The sequence below is a fragment of the Daktulosphaira vitifoliae genome, unplaced genomic scaffold (genome assembly GCF_025091365.1).
Source record: "Daktulosphaira vitifoliae isolate Bord-2020 unplaced genomic scaffold, ASM2509136v1 Scaffold_5, whole genome shotgun sequence".
NCBI lineage: Eukaryota > Metazoa > Arthropoda > Insecta > Hemiptera > Phylloxeridae > Daktulosphaira > Daktulosphaira vitifoliae.
Genome location: NW_026099576.1, coordinates 16,405,347 through 16,415,899, shown reverse-complemented (window position 1 = coordinate 16,415,899; position 10,553 = coordinate 16,405,347). Strand labels below are relative to the sequence as shown.

Below are 10,553 nucleotides of genomic sequence, written 5' to 3'. Positions count from 1 at the left end.
GAGGGATATAAATATTATTTTTCGTAAGAAATTGTATTAATCCATACACTTTTCAATCATTTATAGCATTATAAAGTTAAAAATGTAAAATATAAAATCGAGAATTTTCACACAAAAATAACATTTGGTAACTATTTTTACCGCAAAGACAAAATAAAATCCGAATTTTTTTTTTCCATAATAAAGTATATTACATAAGCTTTAATTTAAGGTATATATAAAAGAGTCAGTATTTTTGGAACACTTTAAAAAGTTAAATTGAAAAAGTTAATTTTTTGTGTAAAAGTTTTCATTTTGAATTTTCCCCTGGGGGCAGGTAAATGGTCAAATATTTAAAAAAAATATATCAAATAATAGGTAAAGACATTATGCATCTATAAGAAAAAATTATATTGATATAATCATTATTGAAAAAGTTATGGCAGTTTTAAGTAGAAAAAATTTCGAAAATTAGCGATTTTTAAATTTGTAATTTTTTTGGAGATTTCCCCCATTTACAGGGAACAAGAATATTATTTCAATTTTTGAGGGTGAAGTCTTCGACTAGATACGATTTGAGATCTTTTGACGTATCGTCGAAAGAAATTGGATCGATAAGAACTGAGAAAAAGTGGTAACAGACACAAAAAAAAAAATAAATAAATAAATGAAAATAAAATACACATAGAAAAAGTAATTCTTTCTCAGCTTCGCATCGAAGCTAATATAGTAGTTTTTTATCTTATTATCAAGTGAAAAATAAGGATAGAAAATGAGTGTTTTACCCAAAATCTATACTTCTGTACTTTCCAAATATTGTGTAAAACTCGACATTTTATTTTATATTGTGTTTTAAAATACACCACACCTTATCAAATTATTTTTAACGTATGATAATTTTTGAAATTATTATTTTTAGTTTAAATAATTAAATTAATACTCCATTATTTTATTTTCGACGTATAAATAACTGTCTTCAATTTTAAACAATATGATATTGGATTCAATGTTTATATACACAGTTATTGTTGCCAAGGTAAAATACATGTTTAAAAATGAATGTCTTTATATACATTTAGAATAAAAATGTTACATGGGAATATCCAGTTATGTGATACAAACTTTGGTATGTGACAATGTGTTAAATATAATATTAAAATTATTCTTCTAAATGAGCATTCAGTAATTTGCCATAGCTTACTATACGCAGATTTAATATATAGTTGCTTATAATAGCACTAACATTAAAATACATGTATAATTATGTTTTGGTTTATTATTATTCATTATTTGTTGATTTTTGCTTTTCAAATCAGATTCTATTTAAATGATTTTATAAAATTTACTAGATATACTCTAAAATTCAATAAAAAATCTTATAAAAAACAGACAGATTAAACTATAAATTGTTGAGTTTATTCTTCTATAAATCTTTTAAATATTGCCAAGGTAAATAAGAGCGGACACATTGAAATTAAAAGACAATTGCTCCCAAAGTTAATATTAAATCAAATATTGTCACTTAAGTTGTATGATTTTGAAAAATAATTTTAAATTAGTCTAAATAAGTAGAATAGTTAAATTGTCGAGTTCAAAAAGGGAACATATCACAAAAGGTAAATTTTAAAGAGACACAATCTAGTAACAAAGAACTGAAAATAATTTGTGTAGTTTTAATATATATATATATTAAAAACGATTTTGATAACATATTAAGTCGAACAATATTTCTGAACTTAATTTACTATCATAACGTAATGGTTTATTTATTGAAACATTACTTATAATCAAAATTATTACAACATTTATAATGGTTTTTTTAATAAATATTACTGTCTATGATTATTATGGTTCGATTATAGTTTTTAAATTTTGTCATATTGTTTGAAATTAATCTAAACTTGAGGTGTTTGATTGACATTTCTCAGTGGCTAATGTACCATAGCATTCATTGAACACATTTCCCCGTTTAATAAATAGATTTTGAACAAAATATTTGTCAGTAAGAGGTAAGATATTGAGAGACTTGACCAGTGTTCGAAACCAAAAATGATAGCAGAAATTTTACGTGCGTAACTGTATACACAGCATACCGCAAATAAAGATCCTGTTCAGTAAATTTCTGTATATTAAAAATACGCCTTCCTAAGAATCATTACTATAATCAAATTCATGTAATTCAAAGAATTTATGGAACTCTCTAACGAAATTACTTATTAGCAGAATCAAATACAACATAGCGGATATGAGATTGTGTGGAGACCGCAATAAAAATAAATCGGAATTTAAAAGCAGAAAAAACGTAAAATCTGTTCCAGGTGAAGCTATAATGAGGGGCTGGATTTTAGTATATAGCTAGAAACTAGACACAAGACACTAGACACTAGACACTAGATACTAGATACTAGATACTAGATACTAGACACTAGATACTAGAGACTAGACACTAGATACTAGAGACTAGACAGACACTAGACACTAGATACTAGACACTAGATACTACATACTAGATACTAGACACTAGATACTAGATACTAGACACTAGTCTCTAGCTCTATACTAAAATCCCAGCCCCTCAAATAAGGTCTACCTGGAAGAGATTTTACGTTTTTTCCGTTTTAAAATTCTCCTTTCTCTTTTTTATCCGTCTCTTCGGTACCGTTCCGCGAGGCTTATCGATTCGCGTCTTTTGCTTGCGGCGCGCGAATTTTTCGGCGCCCCCGTTTTTTTTTATTCGCAATTCCGAGGAACGAAAAACAACGTGAAATAGGGGAGAGCACCTCTCGAGAGGCCGCTCGCGTTCCCGCCTTTTTGTCCTTATCAGCGCAGTCCGACGCCCAAACGCGGTCGTTATCACCTCGCCGTTTTGTGCATCGTCGATGTCGTTTCTACCAGAGGCAGGTAATTGCATATGGCTCGTTCGGGCAATGGAGTTTATGACACCAACCACTAGCTACGCTAGTGTAGCACCGACCATCGGTTGATTAAAACGGTTTTTTTTTCAATTTACTATCATTTTTTCAATTTCCTATATTTTTATTTATTTTTTCATTATTTCATAATGTCTAGAAATGCGTATAAATGTTGTGTGATGAACTGCAGCAGTAAAGGTTAGTATATTTTGAAAATTGTGTAATAATTGGATTTTCAAGTGTGATTATGTACAGTGGGTCAAAGTCTCTGTACATAATAACATAAATATTTTAAACTTAATGCATTATACTAATTATCTGTAATAATGGTTAACTCTTTAAGTATAAGAACTTTGCGCATTTGTTAATTTTGTCATAACATTAGAATAATTATCTTTTTTTAGTACAGTTCTAATTTACAAATTTATGTTTAAGCTTTATTTTGCTAAAATCAAATATTAATTTATTTCAATAAGGTTGTAATATTTTGTATAGTATACTTGTCTATGGTTTCTACATCGTTTATTTCTCATTATTTCTTTATTGTTGTTAGTAGTGGCTGTATTTATTAATTAATCGATGTGATTTTTTATTTTATTTTATAAAATAGGTCTTCTCTCTCTCTCCCCTTCAATTCATTCCATTTCATCTTATATACTAAAATATTTTTTTTGTCTTTTTATAAAATTCATATAGTAATCATTTTTAAAAAGGTTTATAAAAATTTACTTTTTGATCTAGTAACAATAATTCGGAGAATTACAATTAGTCCAAACATTACAAAAGTGTTCTACTTCTAGGTTTACAAATAATAGATTATATTATATTACAACATCAATTATTTTTTTACAATTGAAATCACATTTAATTATAATTAATTATTTTAGTACAAAATTCAAATAATTATTCAAAAATATTTCATATTACAAAAATTATAACAAATTTTATAACTAGATTCAAAGTATTACAAGTATTAAGTAATCCAAACACTAGTTAATAACCTATGTTGTTCAAATCTGTGAAAAATCATGACTAGACTAGTAAAATAAGAGAATAAGGGGCTCATTAGATAAGCTAATTGGCCACGGCGTGTTCATCACTTTCCCCTTAATTCGGATTGATCATTGGCAATAGAGTTCCAATAACATATAGTGTTTTTCCATGCCTAAATTTTTTTAGAACTTTTGATCTTTTAATATAATATTATATAAAGAATATTAATATAATAACGCCCTAAAAATTCGTTTTGCGTTAGAAATTAAATAAAATAAAAAGAACATTTTACAAGTGTTTAAATTCATAAGCAAATAACAGTAGATGCATTCATTATCACATATTTATTTGAAGTTTTGTTTATATGATTACGTAACTTATTATTAAATATTCAACTGTGTAATTTATTTTTTCACGTTTTTTGGCAATATTTGATTAAATTGATAATATTTTTGTAGAAACGGAATGCGTGAGTGATTCTGAAGTACCACGACGATTTGAGAACAGATCATACTTTCCATCTATGGGAAAAACAAACCCCAGGTACCCGCCATCGTTGCCTATTGCACAATCAATGTTGACCAAGCCGATTTGGAAAAAAACACCACCCACCTCAAAATTCTTGTGCACAATAAAGGAACAATTGTCACTTTGTCTTGGGTTTAAATATAAATTCTTCGTATGCTATAATAATTAGTTTTGGAATTTTATATTGTAAAGAGACAAATGTATGATTGAATATTATTCATTACCTATGGATTATGAAATAGGTAACGTCAAGTATGGCTATACGTATCATTTCACCATAAGAGCTGTAGATAAACACGAAAGACGTGGGTCTTTTGGTTTACACAAAGTCCATTATATGTAAACATTTGTCAACAAAAAAATTAGACAGTCAGGCTTTTAAGTTGGATGAATCTCAAGTTAAAGTTTCTTTGACACCCAATATTCAGGTTAACACTTGTAAAACTAACACTGCGTCTTCCTGTTCATACCATCATATATCATACATAATTCGATCTTGTCCAGTTATACGGCCAAAAATTAATAGAATGGCGAAATGTCTTAATCGCAAAAAGAACGATCAAAAAGTGTATCCGCCACCGTTCATTGTTGAAGACGAGCCTGGCCGGAATAAAATCCCACCAGTGCCTATCAGCCTTAATATAAAAAAGAATGAAATCCTCTTGATGCTTCAATGAGAGATAGAATTAAAAAACCGTCATGAGGACATTTGTTATTATGAACTATTTTATTGGAGTAATCTTTATGAAAACTCTCCCCACTGGATTCTCATAAATGATATTGAATCATCTTTAAATCCAATCCAATACATTTTGGCTGAATACATACCAGGTTACAAGTATTATTTTGCTTTAAGAGCCGTTGATATTCATGGTAGACGTGGTAATTTTATCATAAAACTCATAAGACTTTAAATATCACTATTGTTAATATATATAATGAAATGGATAACATTTCCTTCCTTTTTTTTTGCACAACATATTATTTTATTTAATATTTAAATTTTCAAAAAAAAAAATGTTTCTTTCTACATCCCTAACACACATTTCTTCTAATTCCTTTATTATATTTTCAAATAATTATTTAATTTGTTTTAAATGTATTTGTATTTGTTTTCAATTATTACTTTATGTCTCAATATTTAAAAAAATAGTATTCGTGAATTGAATAAGCATATCAAAAAAGGAATACAATTTTGTTAAAATCTACTCTCCAATCGCCAACGACTATTGTTTTGTACGAGGCAGCTAGACCATTTTTTATGGTCTAGCTGCCTGTCTACCATTAAAGCCTGTTTTAATCGCTATTATTGAAGCGGGAATGGGTCACCTGTGGGATGGCGGCTAACTGTACATCCAATAAGCAACGAGAGTAGACAATAATTAAATAACAAATAACCACATATATAAGAAATTCTTAAGAGAGTATCTTAAATTTAAGGGATAACGGGAGGCCCTCAAATAATAATGGTAGGCGAAGCGGCATAAAACAAAATAGTTAATTTCAATTAAAACAAACAATAAATAGCATTAAAAATTATATAAACTCAGCTGATTAGATGAAGTTGTTGACAGTGATGAGTGGACTGTATGTGATTTTGTGATAATGGTGTCGAACATCTGAATATGACGAGTCAGAGTGTAAATCCAGGCACGTAATGACAGACGGCGAAAAAATGACTTGGCAATGAAGATATTTAGTGATAATTTAAAGATATTTAGGCCTAATCACTAGTGGCGTGCAAGGGCACGAACCCTTTGAGCACAAGGGTACAATAAACAAATAAAAGAATAACGTCGTACAATGGCCGAACAATCTACCATTCAATCGAAAGCGCTTGCTACAAAAATGAAAAGATGACACATAAAACAAATGACTTACTACAATGAATTGTACACGGATTAAAATTGACACGGAGGTCATCGAGTTGCCCCACTAGGTTGTCAAAGGGGTGTGTGAAGCAAGAGGCTCGAGATCAGCTGTTACGCGATGTAATATAATCAACGATGTTTGTAACAACTGGTCAATTAGATCTTTGCTTAAGGCATTGTGTACTATACAACCGTACCACGTTGAATTCATCAGTTCTCGTCCGATCAGTGAAAATAATATTTAAAAAAATAGTTTTCAATTCATGATAAGGATTCAGTTATTAATAAGCATATTAAAAAATGAAAAAATAATTTAAAACTAGTCCATTTGTTTAAAAATTAAAAAATATTCATGAAAAAAACACCAACAACCAAAGTAATTAGTCTATGGATTACTTAATACTTAAAGAAATTTGCATTTATTGATAAGAGTTACACTATTTAAAATGTAACTATATTTATATTTAACGTATATTACCTATACGTTTAAAATATTATACAAAGTTAATACGATTTCAAATAATCATATGAGAAATTTTAAAATAACAAATCATTATTTTTCAAATGTTTAGATATAAAAAGAAAATACTTTGTAACGCAATTCAAAAAATTCATTGCTTATCAAAAAATTTATGTAATAATATGCAATGTAAATTATATATTGTTATAATAAATTTATAATAAATCCATTAGCAATATAAATGTTTTTCATAAGGAGACGATTAATACATCACGTAAGTAATTAAGGTAAGGATTAAATTTATAAAAAAAATATATCAAAAGGTAGGAAAAGACATTATGCATCTATAAAAAAAAAAAATATATTCATATAATCATAGTTGAAAAAGTTATGACAGTTTTAAGTAAAAAAAACCCAGCACAGGGGGGTCGCGGCACAGTGGTGACGTTGCATAGTTGGATCAAGTATAATGATATCTGACAGTGATTAAAATCACTATCAAAAATAAACGCTTCGATGCAAATCTTTAGATAGTGTTTAATTTTAAAAAAANTTAAAATCACTATCAAAAATAAACGCTTCGATGCAAATCTTTAGATAGTGTTAAATTTTAAAAAAATTGGTGTTTTATTCCAAAAGCTACATAATCTGTTGGTTCATTATTAATATCTCGATTAAGATAAATTATGTCGAATGAAAAAGGGTTTATTAAAAAATATTATTTCTCAGAAAAAAATTGTGTGGATCTATACACTTTTCAATAAGTTATAGCATTATAAAGTTAAATGTAATATAAATAATAAAATCGAGAATTANTAAAGTTAAAAATGTAAAAAATAAAATCGAGAATTTTCACACGAAAATAGCATTCGGTAACAATTTTCGCTGTGAAGACAAAGCCAGAGGTCAAATTTTTTTTTATTAATTAAAGTATATTACATTAGCATTAATTTAATATATATATATATAAGTGTCAGACATTCCGGAACATTTTCAAAAGTTAAGTTGAAAAAGTTAATTTTTTGTGAAAAAATTGTCATTTTAAATCCCCCCCTGTGGGCAGAAAAAAGGTCAAATTTACAAATTAAATATACCAAATAACAGATAATGACATCAAGCATCTATAAAAAAAAAATATTGAAATGTTCATTTTTGAAAAAGTTACGGCAGTTTTTAGTAAAAAAAATTGAAAAAATTTCGAAAATTAGCGATTTTTAAATTTGTAATTTTTTTGGAGGTTTCCCCCATTTACGGGGAACGAGTGAAATTTTTTTAATTTTGAAGAGAAATGTCTTCGACTAGATACAATTTTTGATCTTTTGACGTATCGTTGAAAGAAATCCGTTCGGTTAGAGCTGAGGAAAAGTGGTAACAGACACAAAAAAAAAAAAAACACATCATGGTAAAATCAATACCTTCTCAGCTTCGCATCGAAGCTAAAATTCGATATTAAAGTATTCAGAAATCGCTAACGACCATACCACGTTGAATTCACCAGTTCTCGTTCGATCACTGAAGTTAAGCAACGTCGGGCGTAGTTAGGACTTGGATGGGTGACCGCTTGGGAACACTGCGTGTCGTTAGCACATTTTGTTTCAAAAAATGGAACTATTTCTACACTTCTTAAAAGACTTAGATTTAATATGATGAATTTAATTTCATTATACATAATGTTTAAATGTTTTTTTTATAATATTACAGAATATACTATTACTATACACTAATTTCTTTTCTGGCTTACGTATTTTTATTATTATGATTTAATAAAAATTGAGATCATATATCCATTTAACTAATAATTGTTCCAAGCAGTCACCCATCCAAGTACTCCAAATAATCCTAATTAACAAACAAATTCAACTTCCTGGTCTACTTAATTTTATCATATATAGTGCTTGTAAGTCTTTTTAGAAGGGTGAATCTAAAATAAAATGAGAATCATTTTTTACGAAAATGCCAACAGCATATGCATTCTATAAAAATCGTAATTATAGTAAAATTAATTTCACTAGACAGTTGAATTGTTTTGTTTTAATTACGATAGATTATATACTTTACTCCAAATTCCTCTATGATTTACGAATTTTTGTGATTCAATAAAAATTCGAGCAATAAAATTATATCATAATACATATTATGATGAATGTCTCGGTAAAAATTATATTTAAACCAATTTTAAGTTAAGAAATATAAGCAAAAAATAAAAAAAGAACTAAAACAAATTGCCAACGGCACGTAGTGTTCCCAAGCGGTCACCCATCCAAGTGTACTAACTACGCCCGACGTTGCTTAACTTCAGTGATCGGATGATAACTGGCGTATTCAGCGTGTTATTGTCTGTAATATTCTCCTTTGGAATATTAATAAAATCAATACCTCTTGTATTTCTAAGACCACAGAAAAGAATATGCTAACACGATTACACATATGGTATTAACTTTTGGGCAACTATAAAATAAACGTGAATCATTGTCTTTCGTGCCGTCTTCCAGGCACCACTAAAGTACTGAAAAAAGGATATTAAAATATAATAATTCTTTTGCGTTTATTGAAATATGGAATGATGACTGAATGTGCCTATAAAAAGTATGACACATTCAGGACGCCCAATCCCCGTTTATGACTTTCGTGGTACATTATATAAAGGCTGAGGACACTGTTTTTCCAGTCAGTCACTCGTTCATTTTTCTCTTACTTAATAATCGCTTTTATCTAATTAAACCTTTAAGATTATTTCCTACGTATTTTGGCATATTCTTTATACTGTGAGTCTATAATTTTAACTTTTAACACTAAACTTAAAATATACATTTGTGAAAATAACTAATATTTTTCTACAATAATAAATACGCTTCTGTTAACCAAGTGCTATTCTCGTTTATTAACACACCTACTAGAGTCTTGGATATATTCTTAGTAATCATAAATCTACACTCAAGATTCATTCATCATCAGAAAATATCAGGTAAGAGTAGTTTTAATACACTAACTACATTTATTAAGTAATAACCGTTAGATCTTAATATTATCTTTTATGTATAATCCCCCTTCACTACTAAAACTATTTCTATCTTTCTTTTGGTTATTACAGGTCGTTGGCGTTGAAGGGTATTTATTGCAACATATTTAAAATTATGAAATATTAATGTTTATTCATTCATCTACTTAATATAAATTGAAAAATAAATGATTGCACGTCACATGTTTTATACGTTAAAAAGTATTAAATGGTTATTAAGATCTAATTATTTAATTAATTAATGTATATTATTAAACACGTTTTTTCTAAATTTAAATAAAGTTAACAGCAATTAAAAATGATTAATTTCGATGATGAAGAAAATGTTTGAAATTATTAATTTGATATATTATATTAAAAATATAAAAACTATGCATGTAACCCTCATGAACATGTCTGTAGCTTGAGAACTTTGACTGTGGGGGAATATAGTCCCTAACTATATTTCAGACATTTAAATAAAAAACCTAACAAATACTTATCCACCAAATTGCTTCTACTTACCCCTCTCACACCCAAAATTATATTCTATTGACTTGAAGGGGATCCCATTGCTTTTGCAAACTACGCTACTACTCATGAATAATATATACGATTCTTGATTAAATACCTGTATGAGTTATCATTTTTATCGGCATATGAATATTATCTTTAATATAATTAATATTTTTTCGTAAAAATAAGAAAAATCAGTTACACTAAATTTTTTTAAAAAAATGACATAGTTTTCAGTAATACTTTTCCAGTGTCTTAAATTTTAATTGTACGCAGAAATTGTACAGAAGTAATAT

General features: G+C 28.0%; 1 non-coding gene across 1 annotated transcript; it reads left to right on the top strand.

Annotated features, from left to right (window-relative positions):
* Window positions 1-8,210: 8,210 nt before the first annotated feature.
* LOC126908727 (5S ribosomal RNA) lies at window positions 8,211-8,329 on the top strand. The gene has a single exon (XR_007704826.1). It is a non-coding gene; the product is annotated as a 5S ribosomal RNA (ribosomal RNA).
* Window positions 8,330-10,553: the final 2,224 nt, after the last annotated feature.